General features: G+C 48.3%; 1 protein-coding gene across 1 annotated transcript in view; it reads right to left on the bottom strand.

The window, feature by feature from the left end:
• Positions 1-1,222, bottom strand: part of FAR2 (fatty acyl-CoA reductase 2) — a 113,496-nt gene extending 112,274 nt beyond the window's left edge. The window contains exon 1 of the mRNA XM_084811389.1: positions 1,110-1,222. The gene's annotated coding sequence lies outside the window, so the exon portion shown is untranslated. The remainder of the gene's footprint in view (positions 1-1,109) is intronic.
• Between the last annotated feature and the right edge of the window lie 11,903 nt (positions 1,223-13,125).

Below are 13,125 nucleotides of genomic sequence, written 5' to 3'. Positions count from 1 at the left end.
ATCCATCCGTGTATGTCTGAGAACGGGGGAAATACACGTCCGCTTGGAGGCGACGCCAACTCCTCTGGGACTGGCAGCGTTCACACGCGAACGTTCCCGACCGCCGGATTTCGGACGCCGTCCGCGGAGGCCTGCCCCGTCCAGCCGAGCCCCCGTCCAGCTGCCCCCCCGCTTGCGAGCCTTCAAGGAGCCACGGGACTGACGGCGCGCTGCTTCCGCGCGCTCCCCGCCTTCGCATCGCCAGCATCCGTCGCCTCCGGGAGCGAGTTCTCGGGCGGGACGGAGCGCGGCTCCCCGGGCTCGGCACGCGCCCCCTCCGCGCCCCGCCCCGCCGCCAGAGGCGCCCCCGCCCCGGAGCCCCGCCCTGCCGCAGACCCGCCGGGGCCCCGCGCTCCCTCCGCCGAGAGCGCTCGCCGCGCGGCTGCCCCGGCGCGGCCCCGACGCCAGCGGCCCGCGCCGCGCGCTCCTGCCGCGCGCCTTTCGGCACGTGCGCGACACGGCTGCCGCCTGCGGCCGGCGCCGCGCCTCGGCAGCGGGCGCGACACTCCCGGCGCGCCGGGCCGCGAGGGCGCGCGCCTGCCCCGCCCCGAGCGCGCGGCGCGGCTCCGCAGGGCGGGCGGCGGCGCGGCGCGGCGCGGGGAGCTGATGCCGCCCGGCCCGCCGCCTCGCCCGCCTCGCCCGCCCCCTGCCGCGGCGGGCGCCCTCCGCTCGCGCCGGCGTCTTGCGCGGCAGCCGACGCGCTCCGCGGCCGGGGTCTGATGCCCGCGGGCGGGGAAGTGCCGCGCGCCCGCCCCGCGCCCGCCCGCGGCGGAGACTTGGGGAGCCGCGCCTCTGCTCCCGCGCCCGCGGCGCCGCGTGCAGCTTGCGGGGGCCCCGCAGAGCGCGCGCGAGCCGGGGCCTCTCGGCGGCAGGCGAGGCCGCAGCGCCGGGCGGCGACGGCGCTTCCCGCGAGCGCGGGCCGCCTGCTGCGCCTGGCTCGGGCCGCGCCCCCTTCTCCGCTTGCCTCTGCCCCCGCGCAGCGCCCCCGGCTCCCTTTGGAAGAAGCGGCGGGGGGGACGCTTCGCACTGCTACGGCGCCTCCCAACTCGGAAGGAAAGGAAGGGACCTGCCTGCCGGGGCGCAGGAAGAAAGGAGCCAAAGACCAGGGTTCGTCCATCGCCGCCGCGAATCATTAACGCGCGCGCATCTAACACTTGTTGTTCAGTCGTGTCCGACCCTTCGTGACCCCACGGACCACAGCACGCCAGGCCTCCCTGTCCTGCGCTCTCTCCCGGAGCGTGCTCAAGTTCATATTCATTGCATCCGTGATGCTGTCTAGCCACCTCACCCTCTGCCGTCCCCTTCTCCTTTTGCCTTCAGTCTTTCCCAGCATCAGGGTCTTTTCCAGAGAGTTTTCTCTTCGCATTAGATGGCCAAAATATTTGAGCTTCAGCTTCAGTCTCTGTCCTTCCAATGAGCACTCAGGGTTGATTTCCTTTAGGATGGACTGATTTGACCTCCTTGCAGTCCAGGGGACTCGTAAGAGTCTTCTCCAGCACCACAGTTCGAAAGCATCAATTCTTCGGCGCTCAGCCTTCCTTATAGTCCTGCTCTCACAGCCATACGTTACTACTGGGAAAACCATAGCTTTGATTAGACGGACCTTTGTCGGCATCATCTAACACTGAATATACGCTAATTTATTCCAAGCAAGACAATGAAACCACAGGCCACTTGCACCTAGGGAAGGTGGAACACCTGTAACCTCGGATGTTCCCCTGATTTTAAATTATCAGAGTAATACATTGGTTAGTAATTATCTTAAAGAAGTAATGACGGAAATTAATTGCATTTGACGCAGCAGCTGGGTTTTGGAAGTTATGTAGGACAGGGAGAGGAACTCACCCGTAGAAATGTACAAAAGAAAGTGCTTCTTACTTCAGTTGAAGGCCTTGAAAATCTCACTGCCAGCAATGAAAATCTACCAGCTGGAGCCAGAGAGTGGCTGCAATAGTAACAGCCAGTGCTTAATATAGTGCCGTGACATACACCTTCCCACCTCTGCACCCACTTCAATTAATCCTCCTGTTAGCTCAATAACATCATTACGTTCGTGACTGATGGTGAAATGGGTCAAGAGGAGAGATGTGTGTTTGCTTAATGCTTAGCACTGAGTCAGTAAAAGATGGCACACTGTTGCTGCTGTACATAAGAAAAAGAAACAGTTAAATTCATTTGTTTATTATAATTATTAGTTTTATAAAATGCGATTTTCTAAGCAATATACAAAATCAAGTATACAATTTTAAACAATAAAAGCACAATTAAAATCAAGTCTGGCATAAAAAGATAAAAGAAATGCCAGCACCACGAAACATCGATCAATAAAGGAGCTTACTCCTACACCCAACTTACTAAAGGTAAAAACCAGCAAACGCCCGCCATCAACAGAGGCTGATGTTCTTGCATTTTTAAAGTACGTCCCTGTGATGTGGGGGATTAACAGAGAACATGAAGCCCCTACGGTTACAAAGAGACTTACACTTCAATCTTGGAAGGATAAAAACCCACCCACTATCATTCAGTGGACTGAAGATCTTACTGTTCTTGCCGCATTTGAACGTATCTCCTACAGCTGTTACTCTCATATGGGTGTTTATTTAGATATGTGGGTTGCTTATGTTAACGTGTGTATTTGAAATAAAAGTGTCAAGTCCTTGTTCCCTCTTTGTCTTCTTTTTATGAATGGTGATGTAAATGATTATTATGTATAGATATGCTTTATGATATATTCTTCTTTTTTCTTTCTTCTTTGTGATTCCGCCCTCCCCCTTTTTTGTTTGCTTATTTTTGTTACATTTGGAAATTTAAAAAATGTAATAAAAAGCAGCCTAATGAAAAATTGTATAAATGCAGTGTTAAAAAGGCTTGAGAGGAAAAAAAAATGTCTTACTTGGTAGCAGAAAGACGTGAGAGTGGGTGCCAGACAAGCCTCTCTCAGGAAGCATTCCGGGGGGGGGGGTTCTGAAAGGGCTCACTCCCTAGACTGAGGGGGTGCTTAGAGAAGGCCCTCCACTGATATTAGGGCATAAGCAGGTGCAGGTAGGAAGAGGTGCTTCTTAATGTACAGAGACCCTTCAATTCATTATCTGTAAACAGTCCAAACAGATTTATAGGCAAGCAGTCATACAACTGCTGGAGAAGACTCTTACGAGTGCCCTGGACTGCAAGGAGGTCAAATCAGTCCATCTTAAAGGAAATCAACCCTGAGTGCTCATTGGAAGGACAGATAATGAAGCTGAAGCTCCAATATTTTGGCCACCTAATGCGAAGAGAAAACTCCCTGGAAAAGACCCTGATGCTGGGAAAGACTGAAGGCAAAAGGAGAAGGGGACGGCAGAGGATGAGATGGCTAGATAGCATCACGGATGCAATGAATATGAACTTGAGCACGCTCCGGGAGAGAGCGCAGGACAGGAAGGCCTGGCGTGCTGTGGTCCGTGGGGTCACGAAGAGTCGGACACGACTGAACGACTGAACAACAACAACAACAAGTCATACAACAAGAAAAAAGGAGAAAATCCAGTGCAATTATAAGCATAAACCAGTTTATTTAAAGTATCTTCTCAATTCCCATTTTGCTCTTCAGGAAGAGTTCTTGGCCTCCCTAACAAAGTTCTGTTAAACCATTCCATCATTTCTTTGGGCACTGTAAGGAGAAGTTAGAGATCCAATTACTTGGCAGTATTGCTGCAAGCCTGCAACCTGTGAAGCCATCTGATTCTCACACTCAGCACCTTGATAATGAAGCATGTGTTCAGGGAATCTGAACTTCAAAGTAAAATAATTAAAGATTATATCATTAAAATAATTATAGCTGTTTTACACAAATTGTTCCTAGTGGGGTAAGTGTGAACAGTACATACTGACCAAGATTTACCCCTCACTGCACCTCTCCAAGTGTCAGAATAAACTGAAATAAGCTCAAACGGTTTTGTGCTAGTAATAGAATGAAAGGGAGCATTTATCTGTCTGTTTGGCTTCTTCTCCAGGCTGGTGTGAGGAAGGCACCCCACAATGGGTTAACTCCCCACCCCATCGGCCAGGAAAAGCAAAGCCATCCCACATGGCTGCATTTTAAACACTCTACCCATCCGAAACTCCTCCTAGCCAGGGCATCCCCACCTTTCGCCCAGGACAGAGTTAATTCTCATCTCCTCCTAACTCAAGCCTATACTTATCTGTGTTTTCTCAGCTTTCTTCATAAGGCATTTCTTCATAAAGCACAAGGCAACTCCTTCATTAGGCATTACAAAATAGACACATGCATCTTTGGCAGGAGAGTCCTCCAGCAGGTAGTAGCACTACAATAGAATTGGTGTCATTTCCCCCCAACCCAAATAAGGGTTTTAGCTTTAGCATGTCCCATTGCGGGATGCCTTCCTCACACCAGCCTGGAGAACAGAACATTGGGACTTGCCGAGAAGGTCCCTTCTGGGCTGGTGTGTGGAAGGCATCCCAGCCACGCCACGCAACAGCACCGAGTCTATTTACACAGGTAATCAGGCCACCTGTCTCTGCAACTTGGCTGGCCAGGCCTTCTACTAACTAAGGATACTCAAAGACTGGTTGCTACCTGTTTTCTAACAAACTGTCTGTTCCTCTGTGGTTCTTCCTTACCTATGATACAAAGGGATGCTTCCTTCCTCAATCTCTAAGCTTTAGACATGAACAGAACTGGCAACGAGGAGCTTTGGACTGGCAGAATGCTTAAAACTCAGTCACATGGGTCCCTGCTTTTCCTTTAGCAACGGGGGAATTAAGCTGTTTTGGGATGCCTTCCGTACACCAACCCACAAGGAAACCTTTCAGTAAGTACCAGTGTTCCGTTCTGTTTCAAGCACGAACCGACTCTTGTGACATAGTATTGCATGTCTTGGGCCATGATTGGCCAATAGAAACAGTCTCTAGCCAAGCTGCCTACGTGATCAACACCAAGGTGCCCCATATTCTCACAAAACTTTTTTGTAAACTCTCATTTGGTGCTTTTCAGGGAGCCCAATTGATTCTACATAAGAGTCTTATGGTAAAGAATACCATTTTGATCTAGATCCAGTCGCTTCCACTTATGCCACAAGATAGACGTCCCGTCACATTTTTGTTTTTTCTTCACTGCTGGCCTATGTTGTCTCATTTTTTACTCTAAAATGGGCTGCGTAACTCTGTTAGCCTCATGTGCTGCTCACAACCCCCGCGACAGAATTGGCTGTAATATTGGAGATATACCATAGAAGGATCAGTCCCCTCTAATACTGCAGTAGCCATTGTAATGGCAGTGACCCATGAAAACAAGTTGTTTCCTTGAGCTTGTATACATTTCAGCACAGCATTTACAGCATCCATGGATGTCTCCTCAGTTCATTGTTCTAGAATTTGTATCTGAAGGGAGTGGCATGTGTGACAGAATATCAGCATCAACGTTTACTCTTCCAGGTTGATACTTTAGAGTGAAATTAAAGTCTGCCAGCTCATTTCTGATCTGTTGCATTTAATGTAGCTGAGGTAAGAACAGACACCAGTGTGTTATTGCCCTGCTCTGGCTGGGTCAGGCACTGTGTTAGGCAGATAAAGTTGCAAGGTATCAGTCCAGCATGGGACCAGTTTAAGGCAGGAGTGGTCAGGATACAGGCAACGGTCAAAAAGCACAGTATTACCAGGCAAGTAAGTGGTTTCCAGAAGAGAGGTCTGAGGCACAGCCAGGGTCCAAACATGGGATTTAATACCGACCTTTTTTTCCTTTGACTAGACATGGGTCATTGACCTTGACATACATTTCCAAATTTCCAATCTGACTCGTCTCTCTTTCATTCTTAGCAAAAACTCCTAATTCCTCTTGTAATGTAATTTCAGCAATCTGTTATTGCTCTGGTGTGAGGTGATTGAATTCCACTGGCGATATTGAGCCTACGTTATTTTCTTCACATGATATTTTCCCCACATTTGCATCACAGCCCACTACCTCCACTGTCCCATGGTTCATATTCCTTATTTGATCTGGTGCCTTTAAAAATACAGAAAGAACCATCTGTAACTGAGCACAGAGTAAGGAGGAAGAATGGTACCAGTTTCTGGTTGAGGAAAAAACATAAGCCAAAGTATTTGAAAGACTAAATCTGTTCTGTAGGGTGCCCCTCAATTTGCCATTTATGTTTTTTGAATCCATTAGCAAAAAACAGTACTTTTGTCTTTTCAAAATTAATTTTCAATTTTTCTTGCACAGCCAATTGAGTAAAGGTTTTCAATAGCCTTGAGTCCTAAGCCATTGTTGTGTCTGAGATAATAAAATAGTGTCATTAGCATACATAAGAACTGTAACTTTCCTAGATCCCAGTTTGAGGGGCACATAGTAATCACCATTACTTAAATTAGGGTGCAATCCTGTGCGGATAGGTGGCCGCCTCCGAACTCAGAGGTGACCACCTATCCAATGCAGGGCAGGAGAAGCACGGAGGGGATCATTCCCTCTGTGCTTCTCCTGCTCTGCATTTGCGGCGAGACAGCCAATTTTGGCTATCTAACTGCAGGAAGGCAGAGTGGGGAAGGAGGCTGCGGAACAACACATAGGATGTGTCGTACTGTCATTTCCACCTTCCCCTCCCCGGAACACCCCAATTTGGCCACTCTGCACTCCTCTTCCAAGCGGGGAGTGCGGGGCTATTCCACCCTGCCTGCACGGCAGCGGGAAGGGAGGGGAAGGTCGGTTCCTGGAAAACCACATATCCTATGGCCGTCTAGCCACTGAGGATTGCTCTAGGATCGCTCCTTCCGTTATTAAAGAATTAATATAAATATTAAACAATGTTGGAACTAATAAACATCCTTGACATACACGCTGCATAGTATGAATCAAAACTGAAAGGCAACCTGAAAGATCTGTCCTAACCTGAAACTTAGTATCAGCATGAAGTTTCTGCATCAACGTCAATAATCTTCTGTCAGTGGAGGCTTTGCTTAATTTATCCCAAAGTCCATCACGGCTAATTGAGCCAAACTGAGAGATCAAGAAATACCACAAATTAAACATCTTCGCTTCAGTTTTACATATTTGTGGACCAGGTGGGAAAGAACAAAACAGTGTTCAGTTGTTGAGAGATTGCAGCAAAAACCTGCCTGTTCTTCTGCAGTCAGCCCACTAGACTCAAGCCAATGATTTGATTTCTTTAATAGGTATTTAGTATAAAGTTCTGATGAAATATCCAGCAAAATAATAGGGTGGTAACTGGCTGGTTTACTAGGGGCACCTTTTTAAAATATGGGAACCACTATACTAATATTCCGGGGGCGGGGGGCGGAGAGTGGCTGCTGTTATTAATTTCTGTGAATAAAGCTGCAAGAATAGAGGCCCACCAACTGGGGGCTGCTTTGTAAAATTCCTCAAAAATTTCATCTTCCCCAGGCGCCTTCCCATTCTTTAAGGTGAATATGAGCCAACAATGTGATGTGGCTGCAAAAAAGGCAAATGCCATTTTGGGCTGCATTAATAGAAGCATAGCTTCCAAATCCTGGGAAGTACTAGTTCCCCTCTACTCAGCACTGGTTAGGCCTCATCTGGAGTACTGTGTCCAGTTCTGGGTGCCACACTTTATGAAGGATGCAGACAAACTGGAGAGGGTTCAGAGAAGGGCAACAAAGATGATCAGGGGACTGGAAACAAGGACCTATGAGGAGAGACTGAAAGAATTGGGCATGTTTAGCCTTGAGAGGAGAGGACTGAGGGGAGATATGATAGCACTCTTCAAGGACTTGAAAGGTTGTCACAGAGAAGGAGGCCAGGATCTCTTCTCGATCATCCCAGAGTGCAGGACACGGAATCATGGGCTCAAGTGACAGGAAGCCAGATTCCGGCTGAACATCAGGAAAAACCTCCTGACTGTTAGAGCAATACGACAATGGAGCCAATTCCCTGGGGAGGCGGTGGGCTCTCCCACACTGGAGGCATTCAAGACGAGGCTGGACAGCCACCTGTCAGGGATGCTCTGACTTGGATTCCTGCATTGAGCAGGGGGTTGGACTCGATGGCCTTGTAGGCCCCTTCCAACCCTACTATTCTATGATTCTAAGGTAGTAATTATTTCATGAATTTCACTAGAAGAAACGGGATCCCATACTGGTGGACATTCCTCTATAGCAACAGTAAGTATACTATTGATTTCAATAAATAGTCTTGGGAGATAGATTCATTGAACAGATCTCAAAAATGGGCCTCCCATACGTGTGAGGGAATATTTGGTTCCATCAATAAATGACCATTAGAACTCAGTTGATCAGTTTCCAAAACCTTCGTGAACCTTTACTTTGAGCAGCCATTAAGAGCTCATTCCATAGACATGAGTCAGAAATAAGCTCCCACTGCTTCAGTTTTTGTCTGACTATTGGGCAATTGGGAAAAATTTCAGTGCAATATGTAATTTAGGTACATTAACCCATTTGCAATAGAATAGAAGAGGAGAGAGACTGGATTATATTTTTTAAAAGTTTACTGAAATGTCATTAGATTATAACCCTAATGTTTGGATTCTCCATGCCATATTTAATACTGGCAAGACAAATTGCCTTGATTTTATGACGAATAGAATCTTCAGGCTGTATAATTATAGAGTGCTGAAAACACCGCTCATCTTAACTATATACCCTATAATATAAATGTAACAAAAGGGGTGGAATTAAGAAACAAAATTGAATGCAAACATATACAAACTGATAAAAGAAAGACTCCACAGTTCTCCACTTATTCTAATATATAGTTACAGCACTCCCTACTTCCCTGAGAAGGGGTGAAAAGTCCATGAATAGTGCTACAGAGTTTAGTTTCCTTTGGATGAAATAAAAAACACCGGAAATGTATGGTATCTTTCTACTATCTATTTATTTGCAAATCTATGAGCAGATCACTTTGGGAAGAAATGGACTGCAAACGTCCAGTATGTGGGAGACACATTGTTAATGGGGAGTTGCCACTTGTGTTCAGAGAACTCTGTTGGCTGCCTGACGGTTTCCAGGCACAATTTAAAATGCTGATGCTGACCTTTAAAGCCCTGAACCAGGGGTGGGCTTCTTGTAGCCCTCTAGATGTTTTGGTTTGCGACTCCCATCAGCCCGAGCCAGAAGAACCAGTGGTGAGGGGTGATGTAAGTTGTGGCTCTCAAGATGTTTTGGCCTACAAGTTGCCTGCCCTTCCCTAAACAGTTTGGGGCCAGGATCCCTGAACCACCTACTCACCTATGCATTATATTTTCAATTGACTGCATGTTAATTGGTATTTTATTGCTTGTTGTTTTGGGGGTTTGTGTGATTTTTTTCATTTGGAGTTGATTTTGTTAGCAGCTGTGGATACATTCTAGTGAAAAGACAGCATATAGTCAGAGGGTATGTTCAGAGGCAGTGAGAGAGGCAAAGAACACATACTTCCCAGCTCAGACAGTCGTCCCAGAAGGATATCATGGTGGATGGCATTGAAAGCTGCCGAGACAACAAGGAGAATCCATAAGGTTGCACTCCCCCATCTCTCTCCAGACGTAGGTTGGCATACAGGGTGACCAAGTCTGTTTCTGTGCCCAAACCCAGCCTGAATGCCAACTGAAATGGATTAGACAAACCCGTTTGCTAATCCAGTTGTAGATTACTATTCTTTGATCTACTCCATAGTTTAATTATATGCATGCGTAATGTTCACATCATAGATTATGATAATTCCTAATCTTAAAGGAATGGAAGCTTTCAGAACACCCCAGATTGTTATGGGATATTTTGCGATTAATGGCACCTACAGGGAGATTTATAGAAAGAGTAGCCCAGCCTCACTTCACTCTTTGGCATTTCTCCCTCTTGTTGCTCAACCAAATATGTGCCCTTTCCCCTATTTTATTGGATAGAACAGATTATTTCGATTGTTTCCAGTATGGGTTTTGGCCTAGTTTAGGAACTGAAACCACTGTAGTTGTCCATGTAGATGATGAGTGCTAGGAGATGGATAACAGGAATGCAGCCGTTTTTGTTTTTCTGCAGTTCTCGGTGGCTTTCAATACTGTTGACAATGGTATCTTTTTAGCCGAGATGGGGCACCATTTTGAGGTGGCCGTGGGCCATCAGGGCACAAAGGTCCCTAAAGATGGTGCTGGGAGTCTGCTATTCCATACTGTGACCTACTGGGGGCCACAAAGATTCAACTTCCTTGATCATGCAATTTAACATCTACATGAAGCTGCTGGGTTAGGTCACTGAAAAATCTGGGTTGGGTATTCTCAATATGGGAGTGATATCCAGATTATCTCCGTCTCTCATACTAGGAATACAGTGGAATGACTAAACTTACCATTTTTGAATGGATGAGGCTGAAAAAACTGAACCTTAATACAGACAAAACAGAGATACTGTTTGTCAGGGGCTCTCACAATCTAGAAGTATTTCTACAACTTGTTTTGGATGGGGCCACACTTCCCTAAAAAGTAGGTTTGCAGCTTCAAAGCGCCCTGGATCCAGCTCACAGCTTGGAGATGCTCTTGGGTGACCAGGTGGTGATGATGGCTAGGCGAGCTTCGCATTGTCTGGTAACTGCATTGCCCCCCCCCGCCTCAAACTGGACATGGCCTCATTCATTTGTTGCAAGATTAGATTATCTTAATGCACTGTGCACGAGGCTGCCTTTGAAGACAGTCTGAAAACTTCAATTTGTATAAAACGCGGCTGCCCAGATTTTAATAAGAACTGGTAAATTTATTAGATCACCTCACTCAGGGCTGTCCCTACCAGCCTGATCTAGGCACATCAGGTGGCGTGGAACGGGAAGGTCGGCGAATCGCGCCACTCCCTGCCTGCCCGGCCACGGTGCCACCTCTGCCTCCCTCCCGCCCTGTTTGGCTGCCGGCCGACCTGCCCACAGTTTGCGCCTGCCCGCCCTGCTCTGCCCCAGCCGTGGGGCTCCTGGGAGAGTCGGGCGAAATATTGCGAGAGGTCCCGAACTCTCGCAGGAGCAGCTGGGACATCACGAGACAGATGGGACCTCTCGCGGCATTTTGGTTGACTCCCAGGAGCCCCATGGCTGTGGCAGAAGGTGGGAGCAGCTGGCTGGTGAGTGGGGGTGGGGGCTGCTGCAGCTGGCCACCTGCCAGCCAGCTGCCAACCACCCAGAAGAAGTGGCCGCAACGGTGCCAGCACTGGGGGCGGGGCTGCCACCTTGCTTCAGGTGGCAACATGGCTTGGGCCGGGCCTGACATCACTCTTGCATGACCTTCATTGATTACGAAACTATTCCCAAGCCAAATCCAAGGTACTTGTCTTGAGGTTTAAAGCCGTATATGGCCTGGCGCCAGAGTAACACCAGGATTGCCTCATTCCATATGAACCTGCCAGAGCCCTGTGATCCACCTCTTGAGTCTTCCTTTCATCAGATGTGAGGTGGATGAGTACGACATGAATGCTCTTATCTACTGCGGTGACATTTTTGGAAGACTTCCTGACAGAGGTCCAGATAGCCCCATCACTCCCCCCAGGAGTTCACTAATCCTATTTTTTTTTTTTAATAAATCTTTCCTTAAATTACTGATGGCTTTTGATCAGGATCCTAGAAATGTGCCTTGCGTTTCATTTAGGCAAAACCTCTAATTTTTCACCCTCCACTTTCTATGACAGTCTTCCCTCACCTCCATTTCCCATCATACCCTTATTCTGAGGCTTATGCTTTCCCCCTGACCATCTCCATTCCTTTCAGCCTCTCCTTTCCCTCCCTGTCTGCAACTCTACATCACTAGGGCTGTGCACAGCTTCAGATCTGGATCTGAATTCCAAGCCAAAGCGGGACAATTGGGAGCGGGTCCAGATCAGCCCAAAGAGCTCTGAAGCGGGTCGGATCGATCCAAACTGCTTTGGATTGCTTTGGGCCAATCCAGACATTCTGAATCCGTGCCTCCCCCCCCCCCGGACGTGCCTGCCAAGGTGCATAAGCCCCTTGCTCCTTACCTGGACCTGCCGCGAGCACCTGCAGCCATCACCTTGTTCAAGGGAATCACCATTTTCTTTTAAAATGATGGCTCATCGTTTCTGGAAAGAAAATCTTATGCAAATGACAGCCATCATGCCATCATGTACACACCATTACAGGCATAAATAGGCCATTAACGCCTCATTGCATACATGACGGCCTATAGCCGCCATTTACATAAGATTTTATTTCTGAAAAAGATGAACCGCCATTTTGAAAGACAATGGTGACTCCCTTGAAGAGGATGAGAGCTGTGGGTGCTCACGATGGGTCCAGGTAAGGAGCAAGGGGCTCATGCAGCTTGGTGGCCCGATTCAGATGGCCGAATCCAGCTTTGGATCTGGAGTCTGTCTGAATCGGCTTTGAAAACGGGTTGTGGGGTCTGTACACAGCCCTATACCTCACAGTCTTCCGCATGATGGTGCAGTAGAACATCGATGGTGCAGTGATTTTCATATTGTTATGCATGCCCTACTTCCCCAGAGAGTGAGACGCTCCATGGGCAGGGCTTACCTGGGTTTGGTTTTCACTGGAAGGAGAGATCATAGTGCAACCCCCTCCTGTTCTGGAGGGGGCTGCACTCCCCCTAAAGGATCAGGTTCGTAGTTTGGGGGTGCTCTTGGATCCAGAACTGTCACTTGAGGCACAGGTGAACTCAGTGGCACGGAGCACTTTTTATCAGCTTAGGCTGGTATACCAACTACGCCCTGATCTGGACAGAGAGAGCCTAGCTACAGTTATCCATGCTCTGATAACTTCTCGTCTGGATTACTGCAATGCGTTATACGTGGGGCTGCCTTTGAAAACGGTCCGGAAACTTCAGCTGGTCCAAAATAGGGCAGGAAGATTGTTAACAGGGACTGGCCTGCGAGCTCATATTACGCCGGTACTTTTCCAGCTGCACTGGCTGGCAGTCCATTTCCGGGCCCGATTCAAAGTGCTGGTGTTAACATTCAAAGCCCTTAATGGCTTGGGGCCAGGTTACCTGAAGGATCGCCTCCTCCCATATGTGCCTGCCCGGACCTTAAGATCATCGTCAGCGGCCCTTCTCCGTGAGCCCCTGCCAAAGGAAGTGAGGCGGGTGGCTACTAGGAGGAGGGCTTTTTCTG

Source organism: Heloderma suspectum, chromosome 7, assembly GCF_057233095.1.
Source record: "Heloderma suspectum isolate Gila_16-S chromosome 7, 16-S_ref, whole genome shotgun sequence".
Taxonomy (NCBI): Eukaryota; Metazoa; Chordata; class Lepidosauria; order Squamata; family Helodermatidae; genus Heloderma; species Heloderma suspectum.
Note: the sequence above shows the minus strand (reverse complement) of the source record. Positions and strands in the feature narration are given on the sequence as shown.